General features: G+C 45.9%; 1 protein-coding gene across 1 annotated transcript in view; it reads left to right on the top strand.

The window, feature by feature from the left end:
- The window catches only part of LOC147007638 (uncharacterized), an 87,004-nt gene that overhangs the window by 59,919 nt on the left and 13,936 nt on the right, over positions 1-13,149 (top strand). The gene's annotated exons all lie outside the window — the stretch shown is intronic.

Raw genomic sequence — 13,149 nt, 5'->3', positions numbered from 1 at the left:
TTCAGTGCTTGCCATAGGCGCTATTGGTACAGTACATGGATGATTTGCTGATTTGCTCGACATCAGGGGATTATTGCAGAGGGAACATCTTCACCCCTTTGGGACCACTGGCTGTCAGAAGGCATGGAGTACCAGAGGATGGAAGCATAACAATACATACAAATTCCTAATATATGTACAGGATGACACACAATGTAGGGGAACTTTGGAAATAAGAGGGTGTATTAAATCGCAAGGTATGCGAGTCAAAAATGGTAAATTGATCGTGGAACTGTGAGAAGCTATTAACCATAGTGAAATGTTGAGCACATATGAAGCAAAAGAGATATGGTCTCAAAAGGAAATGCTTCAGCTGATTTAGCAGCAAAACAAGCAAAATCACAAGAAATAGCAAATTGCAAGTCAGAGAAAATGAGGAAAGGGCGCCAACTACTGACGGCATTGCAGCACTGCAGGAAGAAACTGAGGTGAAAAACACAGAAACAAAACTTTGGGTCTCAAAAGGAGAGCAAAGTGGTTGCCCAAAAGGTGCTTTCACTATGGTTTGCTCGTTTGGCTCACGGAAGTGGCCACACGAGCAAAAGGGGGATGTAGAAGGAGGTGCTACGTACATAGCACGCTCCAGGATTTGCAGCTGTGGCAGAAATTTTTTGCAGAAGCTGTGCGTATTATTAACACCATAATGTTGGTAGTGTGTGCTGCCTTTTTGGCTGTTGGTTGCAGCATTGGTTGGGACATGGCTGTGCTGCTGATGCGGTGCCCCTATTACCAGTACTGGTGTTCATTTTTGCCAACCTTGGAGGAGTGACAGGCTGAGTCAACCCCCTGGTGTTGGTTTGATGGTCAACGGGACTCGAGCTCAGGACTCTAGGATCCCAAGCCACCACCCTAATTGCTAAGCCAACACTCGGCTATAATATTGGTAAAGTGTCTACAAAACATATGGACATATACATGATGGACAAGACAAAGATTACCTTTTGTGCTGCCTTAACAAAGGTTGTCAAAGAGTTTGACTCGCAGGTCAGACAAGTGCGACCAGACCAGCTGCAGCAGAACACCACAGCATCCAGCCAAGCAACTGGGTTGCTATTTGAACATCAAGGTGTTCAGGCGGAGGAAAGCACTGAAGGCACATTGGACCGGACCACATCAGGTATTGTTGGTCGCCAACACAGTTGTCAAGTGCAAAGGTAAGATTCATGCATCTCATTGCAAAAAGCATACAGGAAGTTGTAAAGAGAAGAAAGGAAATCTGCCACTGGGAAGAATGTTACCGGAGGTTTATGACTATATATATATATATATATATATATATATATATATATATATATATATATATATATATATATATATATATATATATATATATATATATATATATATATATATATATAAAACCAGTGCTCTTAATTTGCACGTGCATAATTGTGATAATATGGATGATAAGAGACAGTGAGGGTATTATGAGAATGTCATGGAGAGCAGAATGTTTGGTAGGTCGAGAGCAGGGGAAACAATCAATGGGTCGTGACAGATTACGCAGAGAAGAAGGAGGTAAACATCAGGACCAATTGCATGAGATAGGCGTGAATGGGACAAATACTTATGCACCCTCTGTCACACGTGATGAAGGGGACGTAGACACTGTACGCCTGAAATTCGGCATAGTGTCACAGGAAGGGATAACTGAACATCCATTAAACACCTTTTTAGATCATCTCTTCGAACATGACCTAATAATATGAGTGTCGATGTCCTTCGATCCGTCCGTCCATCCGTTCGTTCACAATGAAGTTGAAGCAGGAGATCTGGTCATTAGATATCCTGATAGAGGTCGATGAGACGTACACGATGGTATGACTTTCAAGGTCACCGAAGGTCAAGGTCAAGGTCACGAGGTCTTTGAAGTTGCGAAAATGACAATTTTCAAATTCTATCTCCTCCGCCATTTCTCAAGCAATCTTGAATTTGATTGTAGCAAATGAATCTATGGGACAATATCTAAATTTTGTCAGGCCGGATTTTCGATATTCGTTTTCGTGTCACGTGACTTCAATTTGGCAAAAAATGCGAAAATGATGATTTTCAAAATCTATCTCCTACTACATTTCTCAAGCGATCTTGAATTTGTTTGTAGCATATGAATGTATGGGACAATATATAAATTTTGTCGGGCCGGATTTTCGATATTCGCTTTCGTGTCACGTGACTTCAAAGTTGGCAAAAAATGCGAAAACGACTTTTCAAAATCTATCTCCTCCTACATTTCTCAAGCAATCTTGAATTTGATTGTAGCATATGAATGTATGGGACAATATCTAAATTTGGTCGGGCTGGATTTTCGAATTTCGCTTTCGTGTCACGTGACTTCAAAGTTTGCAAAAACTGCCCTACCTTCAGGAGGCTTTATATTCTCTAGTGAGCATGGTAAAAGTTAGTGAATGGTGTCATTGCATAGCAACTGACCATGTATATTATATTTATACATTTTCCGCCGAAGGTGCAAAAGTTTCAAAACCCGAAATGTAAACGTCGGCATTTATTTTCAAAATATAATTTCGTGCACGCGCGCCAAAATGCCGAGTCATCTTTAACCAAACTGCGCAGTTCGAGCTGCGCAGTGGAGCTGCGCAGTAGTCTTCGGTCATAACTGAACATTGAGAACTTGTGGTATTATTTCTCGCAGAGATGACTGTCACTCACGCACGGGGGTAATTTTATTAGCAATATCTTAACAACATGCTAAAAATATGAACAAGAACAAGTGTTGGGTTTGCTCACAGCTACCCTACTTAGCCAAGCATGGACTGCCCCTCTCGGCAGTCCCATTTTCAGGGGCAGTTATATGTGAGTACCTGGATTGTAGACAAGCTAATCCAGTCCTATCTCGAATAGGAGGGACAAAAGGGGATGTAAGTGCGAAAGTACGAGAGATAACAAGTAACTGGAAAAAGGAGGTATAGAAATGTACTGACTATTGGCACTGGTACTATCCTAAGTTTCAGGTGAAACATAACTTCCTTTTTCAAGGGAAAAAGATGATCACACTCCCCGATATAGGACAAATTTTTCCTCACTATCTAAGGGGAAAGAACAAGTAACTATTGAGGGACAAATTACTGGGACAAGGATAGATATAAGGATATGAATGAATAATCTCGTGGAATCCCAGGCATTATTAAAAGTACATATCCGTGACGTGATACAACATATAAGGAAGGTAGCTGCAGAGTAACATGGCTATTTTAAGGAAGGAGGATTTGGATCTTGGTTAATGGGAGTGTTTGGTGGAAGAGGACCATGGATACTCCACATATTGATCGTTGGGCTATGATATTCATTGCCATTGTTGTCATCATCGCGTGCAGAAAAGTAATGATGTGTGTGTGTGAAAATTTACCACAGTAACAACGATGGTGGCGCATGAAGTTTCCCTGGACCAACCATCTCTGAAGATCCAGAAAACCCAGAAAATGAAGAACCTTGTTTAAAATTTAGTTAAGACACCTTGTGGTGGTTTTTTGGAAAATATGAAAGTACAGACACTCGTGCCTTTGGAACCGACAAAAAAACCCTTTTGAAAGGCTTCAACAATTGTTGCTAAAGAGCCAAAAGCAGATGGATGATTGTGATGAAGAGATGTGGAAGAATAGAGATATCTTTAAAACTTCAGGGGCAAAATAATTCAAGCGGCTTGCTCAAATTAAATTTGATTAGTATAATTGGAAAAGACGATTGCCCATTGGATGTATCTGTTCGGTGTGCACAGGGTTCTTTCCTTCCAAAATCGCCTGGGCGCCCCAACTCTGTGGGTGTGGGGAGGTGATGGTCCCCCATCAGGGATGCATCCACCAGCAAGGGTGTTGTTAACCCACCACAGAGCGCAAGTCAAGGTGACGCGGTGGAAACGAGCTTGCCATTAGCCAAACGACAAATTTAGATGTTTAGTAGATTTGTTCTTGCAGAACAAACCCTTACTTTGTTCTGTCAGAACAAAAGGGGGAACTGTGGAAACTGAATTATTAAAATGAAGTTTATAATCATGTAAAATGCCAAATTAACTTAGTTTAGTGCTTTTTGAGAAATAATTTAATAAACATACATGCTGAAGTAAGCCAGTAAGAAAATTCGGAAATTTTCGTTTAGTTTGTAAACAACCTTTGTTTAATCTTATCTGTTTAGTAAACCATTGACCTGTGATCATGTAGTCAGCAGGGCAAAACAATGACTCTCTCTCTCCTACCCTGCCCACACCCCCTCTCCTTGAAGCTGAAAAACAAACAAAAACCTTTGTATGTGGCTTATTTGAAGTCAACAAAGTTCCATCTGACATCTTGGGAACAACTGTATATAAACACTCAACATGCGATGTAACCTGAAGTCTTCAGTTTGCAACGAAGTAGCTGGCTCTTCCTTCTGTGCACGGAAGTGTCTTCTGTCTTATTGAATAAATGGCTTGTACATGAACTTACCTTTCTCTGGCTTGAGGAAGCAGGTAACTGCTCCGCAATAACCAAAATACACGGTGAGACAAAACTAACAATGTTCTGTGGTGATTATTCCTTAACGTGCTGCTTGTGATGATGGAGTTGAAACGAGAAGAAAATAAATCTCATTAAAAATACAATGAGGTGTTTTCAATGAAGTCTGGTTGATAATTCATCCTTTGTTCTCTCTCTCTCCAGTGGTTGGTGAAGATTAAAGGTTTCTTCATGTTCAGCCACTGCGGCTTTAAAATGGCATCGACCATGACAAGCACGACGGGAGTCCTTTGTTGTTGTCATGGTTGTTCATCAAACAAACAAAATCCATTTTGCTCAATTATATTATCTTAATGTTGTGGAACAAAAGTTACTAAAATATTGACGTGTTGAGTGACTCGCGAATCAGGAAAAGCGCCCGAGCTTCGTCTCGCGTGTTCATCTGATTCGCTCTCAGTGAGTGAACCTTGCAGCAACCACTGTGTCCATTGGCTCTCTGGGAGGACTCCACTGGAGGGAGGGGTGAGGGAGCGAGGAGGGGTGAGGGGTGAGAGAGCGATGAGGGGTGAGGGAGCGAGGAGAAGGAGGAGGATGGGAGGGGGAGGAGAAGGAGGAGGGTGGGAGAGAGATGAGAGGAGGGGAAGCGTAGCGTAGAGGTCTGTGCATACCTGTAGGGTGTAGGCCATCACCACACACCCACACCAGGGATGGAAAGGAACGTTCAGGTTCATCACGATGCCCACAACCACAACCACAACCACAACCACAACCATCGAGTTAAACATGAAAGTTCGTAGATCAAGAAGTCCACACAGTGTTTCTTCAATTTTAATAAATAATGATTTTAATGATCTTATTAAAAAAATCCGGAAGTTCAGTGTAATAGAAGTAATGAGGAGGCAATCCCGAACAGCCCTCTTATTTATACACCGCCCCACGTAACCTTTATTTAAATTGGAGTGGAGTCCTGAAAAACTTCTTGTTCATGTTCCGATTCGTGTTCATAATATAATATTCCATTTAAATACGTTGTTCCTCGATCATCAACTCGTGAGACGGAAGTGTGGTGAATTGAGGTGAATTGAGGGACATGACGCGGGATCACATGTTGTGCGTCTCGCGTATAAGGGGAGGTCTCTGCGGCACGAGTGGTTGTCCCCGGGGCATTGCCATTTCCATCGGCTGTTCACTTGATGCTCGTTAACTGAAGGTGCTCATTGACTGGTGAGAATGGAGATTATATCGAACTCCGTGCTTACGCGGATTTATTCTGCAATGATTAATCGCACATGTATACGTTACTGCTTATGTACTCCTAGCTGAACCTGTATTCCCCGGTGTGCCCGTAGAAGCGGCTCCAATCAAATGGAATAAAGCCTAAACTCTGAAGGTTCTTCTCTCGCTCTCATTTCAATTTATTCCATTTGATTTTCTCGGCTCTCTCAACCAACGATGGACAAGATCTACAAACCAGAGAGGTTCGACGCAGACCCAAACGCGACTGACGCAGAAATGAAATGGTCGCATTGGTTCTGTTCCTTCTCACACTATCTGACCATCATCGAGGAAGGAGCCGACAAATTTGCCGCTCTCGTGAATCATGTCTCGCCCAGCGTGTACAGGCTCTTCTCGGGGTGCGACACTTACGAAGCAGCGATTGACGTGCTGCAGGTGCTCTACGTGAAGCCCAAGAACGAGGTATACATACGACATCTTCTCAACACACGCAAGCAAGCAGCCAGGGAGACAATCGATCAGTTCCTGCAAGCTCTGAATCAGCTGGGAAAAGACGGCAGCTTCCGGGCCGTAAGCGCCGAGGAACACCGAAAGGAAGCCACACGGGAGGCATTCATCCAAGGACTCAGATCAGCCCACATACGGCAACGCTTACTAGAGAAAGCGCAACCCACTCTTGACAAGGTAGTCGATCAGGCACGAGCGATGGATACGGCTCAGCAGCAATCTGAGTCATTTGGGACACCGATGCTGCTAATGAACGCTGCTACGGTGGGAACTCAAGGAACCCCACTGGCACAGACACAGCCAGACATAGGGGATGGAGAAACACCCGAGGAGCCGGATACACAGGCCACGTCAAACTCCTCAGCAACTGCTCCGGTTGGTAAATGCTTCTTTTGTGGGTACAAAAGGCATCCTCGTCAAAAATGTCCCGCCAGAGATGCCACATGCATGAATTGCGACAAGAAAGGGCATTATGCCAGGGTATGTAAATCTACTCTAAGGAGGAATAAACCCACTTCTGCGGCTCTCTACTCGCAGAATAAATTAACTGCAGCCTCCCGGGGAATCTATCCAAGGCTATCATCAACGTACGAATTAACGGGCATATGGCTGAGGCACTGATTGATACCGGTAGCTCTGAAAGTTTCGTCAACAGCTCGCTAGTGAAGGGCAGGAAATGGGTAATCCACCCGACTGACAATACGGTATGCATGGCCGCCACCTCACTACAATCCCGCGTACGAGGGTACTGCAATGTTGAATTGGACGTAAAAGGGTACACGCATCGGGATGTAAGGGTACTGGTGCTTCGTGATTTGTGCGCGGACGTAATTCTGGGTCATAATGTCCTCAAGCAGCACACGAGCGTCGAAATACCCTTTGGAGGAAGACAAACCTTACACTGCATTCCAGGCAGGGAGGCGCCTCTACCAATTCAGGAGAATACCTTTCGGTGTCACGAATGGGGTAGCTTGCTTCCAACGGGTTATGGACGACATCATCTCAGATGAAAACCTCAAAGACACTTTTGTTTACGTGGATAATGTCACAGTGTGCGGTAGGGATCAGAGGGAACATGATAGGAATCTGGACAGATTCTTGAGCATTGCTAGAAAATATAATCTGACTCTCAACTACGAGAAATGCGTATTCTCGGCAAGGTCAATTGACCTTCTCGGCTACACAATAGCCGACGGCACAATTAAGCCTGATCCTGAGCGATTGCGCCCGCTCCGTGAGCTTCCACCACCTCAGGACTTGCAGACAATGCGCCGGGTGATCGGGATGTTCGCTTACTATGCGAGATGGATTTCGCAATACTCCGAGAAAATACATCCCCTAGTGCATTGCAAAAACTTTCCACCAGATGCCGCTGTTGTAAGAGCTTTCCACAACCTCAAGGATGATATCAGTAAGTCCGTGGTTTTATCGATCGACAGCTCGGTGCCCTTCGTGGTGGAAACCGACGCTTCAAATCACGCCATAGCTGCTACACTTAATCAGTCTGGGCGGCCGGTCGCGTTCTTCTCGAGAACTCTCTCTAGAAGCGAACAGAGACACTCAGCGATAGAGAAGGAAGCGTACGCCATCGTTGAAGCGCTGCGGAAATGGAGACATTATTTACTGGGAAACCACTTCACGCTCGTTACGGACCAACGATCCGTGGCATTCATGTTTGATGGGAAAAATAACGGGAAAATTAAGAATGAAAAAATTATGAGATGGCAGATAGACCTAGCTTGCTATAGTTACGACATTGTTTACCGGCCCGGGAAAGAAAACCCTGCTGCAGATACCTTCTCTCGGGTCTACAGTTCGGCAACAATCAGTCAGGCTTTGCAAGACCTCCATGTGTCTCTGTGCCACCCGGGGGTAACCAGGATGGCACATTTCGTGCGCAGACAAAATCTTCCCTATTCTGTTGAAGATATTAAACAAATGAATGCTTCATGCCCTGTTTGTGCTGAACTAAAACCCAGATTCTTTGGCGCGGCATCTGGCAGACTGATCAAGGCCACTTCCCCCTTCGAGAGACTAAACATCGACTTCAAAGGGCCCCTACCGACCGAAACAGACAACAGATACATATTCACCGTTGTTGATGAATATTCAAGGTTCCCTTTCGCATTTCCGTGCTCGGATATGACCTCGGGCACTGTCGTGAGATGTCTCTCTGACCTCTTCGCTATGTTTGGGAGACCTTCGTACATACATTCAGACAGAGGGCCGTGTTTCATGTCGGCCGGGCTAAAACAATTCCTACTAGAGCTCGGCATAGCAACTAGTCGAACGACGGGTTACAACCCACAGGGAAACGGGCAGGTGGAACGGTATAATGGAGTTATTTGGAAAGCCGTAACTCTGGCGCTGAAATCGAGAGGACTGGGCCCCGAGCGGTGGGAGGTTACCCTTCCCGACGCTCTGAATTCCATACGCTCTTTGCTCTGCACGTCCACCAATGCCACTCCTCACGAACGAATGTTTACTCACCAACGACGTTATGTTGACAGTCAAACGGTGCCCAACTGGCTGACCCATCCCGGTACAGTGTTCATGAAACGCCCGGTACGACAAAGCAAGTATGAACCCCTGGTGGAGGGGGTCGAACTCATTGACACTAATCCAGAGTATGCTCATGTCAGGCTCCCGGATGGCAGGGAGACCACTGTGTCGGTTCGCCATCTGGCTCCCTCAGGTACTCCTCCCGCAGGTACACCACCTTCTGGCACTTCTCCTTCTGACATTTCCCCCCCCCAGGAACTCCGCCGGGCGACGGGGCTGCCGCGTTCCACCCGAGAGTGATCGAGGAGTCATCCCCGGCACAAGTCGAGGCTCACCAAGAGGATCGGGAGTCTCCCTCGAGTGAAACTGCCGTTTACTCCCGGAGAGGTCGGCGAATAAGGCCCCCTCGACGACTCAATCTGTAAAGGGGATTATCGGCATTCTCGATGCTCATTTCCATGCTCCTACAACTCAAAATAATCACTGCTTGGCATGTATGCTTCTGTAGATCTATTAGTCCGCGTTGCTTGAAATGTATACTCCTATAGTGCTAAAGCAATCATGGTGTGTAAGATGGGCCCCTAGTTACATTTTAAAGGTGAGGAGAATGTGGTGAATTGAGGTGAATTGAGGGACATGACGCGGGATCACATGTTGTGCGTCTCGCGTATAAGGGGAGGTCTCTGCGGCACGAGTGGTTGTCCCCGGGGCATTGCCATTTACATCGGCTGTTCACTTGATGCTCGTTAACTGAAGGTGCTCATTGACTGGTGAGAATGGAGATTATATCGAACTCCGTGCATACGCGGATTTATTCTGCAATGATTAATCGCACATGTATACGTTACTGCTTATGTACTCCTAGCTGAACCTGTATTCCCTGGTGTGCCCGTAGAAGCGGCTCCAATCAAATGGAATAAAGCCTAAACTCTGAAGGTTCATCTCTCGCTCTCATTTCAGGAAGTACATGAACCAAATGTTTAACCACGTTTCTCGCTTCGTCTGCGCGGGGTAATGAGGTCGAGATAACGAGCCATCCCGTGTGGTCCGAGTAGAAAATGTTTAACGGTGAAGATGTTTTAATATTTGGGTTTCTCCTTCCGTCCATCCGTCTGGAAATATGAAGAAGAAGAATCCCTCCACCCCACCTTGTTTCATTCTTAAGGTTTTTTTAAGGTTCTAAAGTGTAATTCTCGAGATCCTAAAGGGATCTAAGGTAATTATAAAAGGTAATTTACTAATTATAAAGGATAATTCTTTTGGGTTTTGTTCGTTTCTCGACACGTCCTTGTTGTTGAGGGTAACCATGGAGATGAAGCCCCGCCCCTTCCGGTAATTGTGACATCACAATGCTTGGTGGTCACATCGAGTCGGCAGACCGTCCGAGAGGCTCCATTTTGTTGTGACCTTTAACTCGACCTTCATTGAAGTTGCTGCCTCTCCACAAGGAAGCACTTGTTGGGTTTGTCATCGTTTTTCTCCCCCTCCGTGTGGCGGAAGGGGGATATTGGTTCAACGGGAAGCACAATGTGGAGCTTTGTGAAGAGGATGAGAAAGAGAAAAGGGAGAGATGAAGAGGAGAATCGTGAGGTAATAATTGATTTATTCATAATGAGAGTTCACTCACTGCTCTGTAACTGATTTGATTTGTCATTATTGTAACTAGTTAATGTGGGAACATGATCGGATTTCTGATCTTTCACGTTATCAGTCAGTCAGTACAAGACCTTCATCAGTCATCCATGATTCTTTCCCCGTACCGATTTAATCTGAACACCATTGGATATTACTGTTACTTGTGCACTCGTCCATAAGATAAGCATTGTTCAGGAGAGGGGTGGGGGGAGGAAGGGGAAGGGTGGGGAATAAGGGTGAGGGGTGGGGCGGGTAGAGAAGGGGGCGGGTGTGAGGGAGAGAAATCACGTGAAAGTGAGGATGGAGGGAGGTGGAGAGGAGAGGAGGAGGGGGGGATTCTGGCAGACATGACGTCCCGTTTAACTTCCATCCGAGGGATGACACACACAGATCAATGAATCACCTGCTTGTGAAACACCGGGTTGACAGTTCACAGCTGGGTCAGGATTCATACCCAGGCTATACTGTTACGGATTTGGAAACATTGTACACACAAACTTCCAGAGTCCCAAAACTTAGTTATTTCAATAAGTATGTGTTTCCAGTTAGAATCCCCCCCTTTGTCTAATGGGAATTACATGTGTGCGCTACGAGTTATTGTATAGTCACATCTTTTACATCCTCATCAACAACTACAACAACAACGCCATCACCCACATGCATCGTGTCACGTACAGGGGTGAGGTTCCCTCCGCCCACCGTGAGCACGTCCAAAAAAAAAAAAGACCACCCCTTGCCTAATCAGGGAAGCTATCACCTCAGGTTGGCTCCGCCTTAGCCAGATGGAGTGTTCGGCCCAACCAATGAGGGGCGGTCACGAGTCACCCGACGATCCCTCATCCAATCAGGAGGTGAGTGTGAGGAGAAGACACCTCTCCCACCAAAAGAAGGGGAGAGTGGTTGTCTGGACGAGTGTTGAGAGACAAGAGTGCGTTCTGGAGGATCGTGGATCGTGGCGATAGCGGTCTGTGGTCTTGGTCTCGATTAGCGGTCGTGGTTCGAAAGCGGTCTGCAGTCATGGTGGCGATTGCGGTGCGGTCTGTGGTCGTTGTCGAGCGGTCTGCAGTCTTGGTGCTGGCAACGCCAAGGTTATGCGTTCGAGTCCCACTGTGGTGGTTCGGGTCGGTGTGACCACCCGAGGCGGGGAGCTACCCGGCTCTACCGAAAAAAGACCCATTGAGGTCCATTTTATTTTGTGTGTGTGTGTGTGTGTGTGTGTGTGTGTGTGTGTGTGTCCGTGGGCCCCGTCTGCAAGTAGAATTGTGTAAGTGTTTTCCTTTCCTTGTAAATTACTTTTTGTTATTCGTGATAACTCTGCTCTTTGTGTGCTCCCCCCCTCCCCAATTATTGTGATAAATAAACCCTTGTTAAATGTACCAGCTCGTTTTCAGTGCTTTCCTTCATTGGCCGAGCAAGGCGCGCATTGAGAATTAGGCCGTTCGGGCCAGTAAATTGTTCATTTGGACTGACGGATCTTGGTAACCCCCGCTCGGTTTACACCCGGATCGGGCTCGGTAACGGTCCGTTTCGCCCGAGGTCCGTCGAGGGTGTGGTTTTCCCCGGTAGTTGGACGACGTGGGTATTTAGGTATATTCAAATTCGGCAATTAACCCGACCCCATGCCGTCGAAATATTGGCGACCACGGTCCGCTAAGGGACCCGTGAACTCTCGGACTTATCCGAGAGTCACGACCTAAATTCCGGGTGTTCGGTGGGAGACGACTCCACTGCTCCACCTCGTGGTCGTTTATCGCCACCGACTCCCGGCTCACAACAATACAGCTTAGAGGTGTGTCTGTGTGCATACCTGTGGGGTGGAGACCAGTGGTCGGCAACCTAAATAACTAAAAGAGCCATTTTTTCTAATTTGGTCAGAAACGTGATATCTAAAGAGTCGCAATGCACAAAAACACGATTTCAGTAATTGAATAACAGGACAAACACACAAACACTGATTTTTAATGTAATACATGGTTATTGAGTTGGTATCAATGAAAGGGACCATGACATGTTCTTCAGTACATTGAGTCAGCTTTACCCACATTTTCCTCCACCACCGAAGGTGGAAGGAGGTGATGTTTTCACCCATGTGTGTGTGTTTGTTTGTGTGTCTGTCTGTGTGTGTTTGTGTGTGTGTGTCTTTGTGTGTGTGTCTGTCTGTCTGTCTGTGTGCAGGAGATCTTAAAAAGTTGTGGTTGGATCCGGATGAAATTTTTGGGCAGGTTCGGTGTGTGACAATGACGAACTGTATCGATTTTGGTGAAGATCCGGATCCGGCCACTGGAATTTTTGAATGATTCTTCGCCATTGATAGGGCTACGACACACACACACACACACACACACACACACACACACACACACACAAACACACACACACACACACACATACACACACACACACACATACACACACACATACACACACACACATAGACACATACACACACACACATACACACACACACACACACACACACACATACACACACACACACACATACACACACATAAACACACACACATACACACACATACACACACACACACACACACACACACACACACACATAAACACACACACACACACACACACACACACACACACACACACACACACACACACACACACACACACACACACACACACACACACACACACACACACACACACACACACACACACACACACTTTGTTGGACGTGACAATCTCTTTCCGAATCCCTCTTGAACATCCCTCATAACTCGCAAGTGAAGCCTCCAAATCAAAATCAAAAATTAATTGC

This window comes from Eptatretus burgeri, unplaced genomic scaffold (genome assembly GCF_056783735.1).
Source record: "Eptatretus burgeri isolate ZD-2024b unplaced genomic scaffold, Ebu_testis_v1 Ebu_testis_scaffold_64, whole genome shotgun sequence".
NCBI classification, from domain to species: domain Eukaryota; kingdom Metazoa; phylum Chordata; class Myxini; order Myxiniformes; family Myxinidae; genus Eptatretus; species Eptatretus burgeri.
The sequence above is the reverse complement of the archived record's forward strand: the minus strand, read 5'-3'. Positions and strand labels throughout refer to the sequence as shown.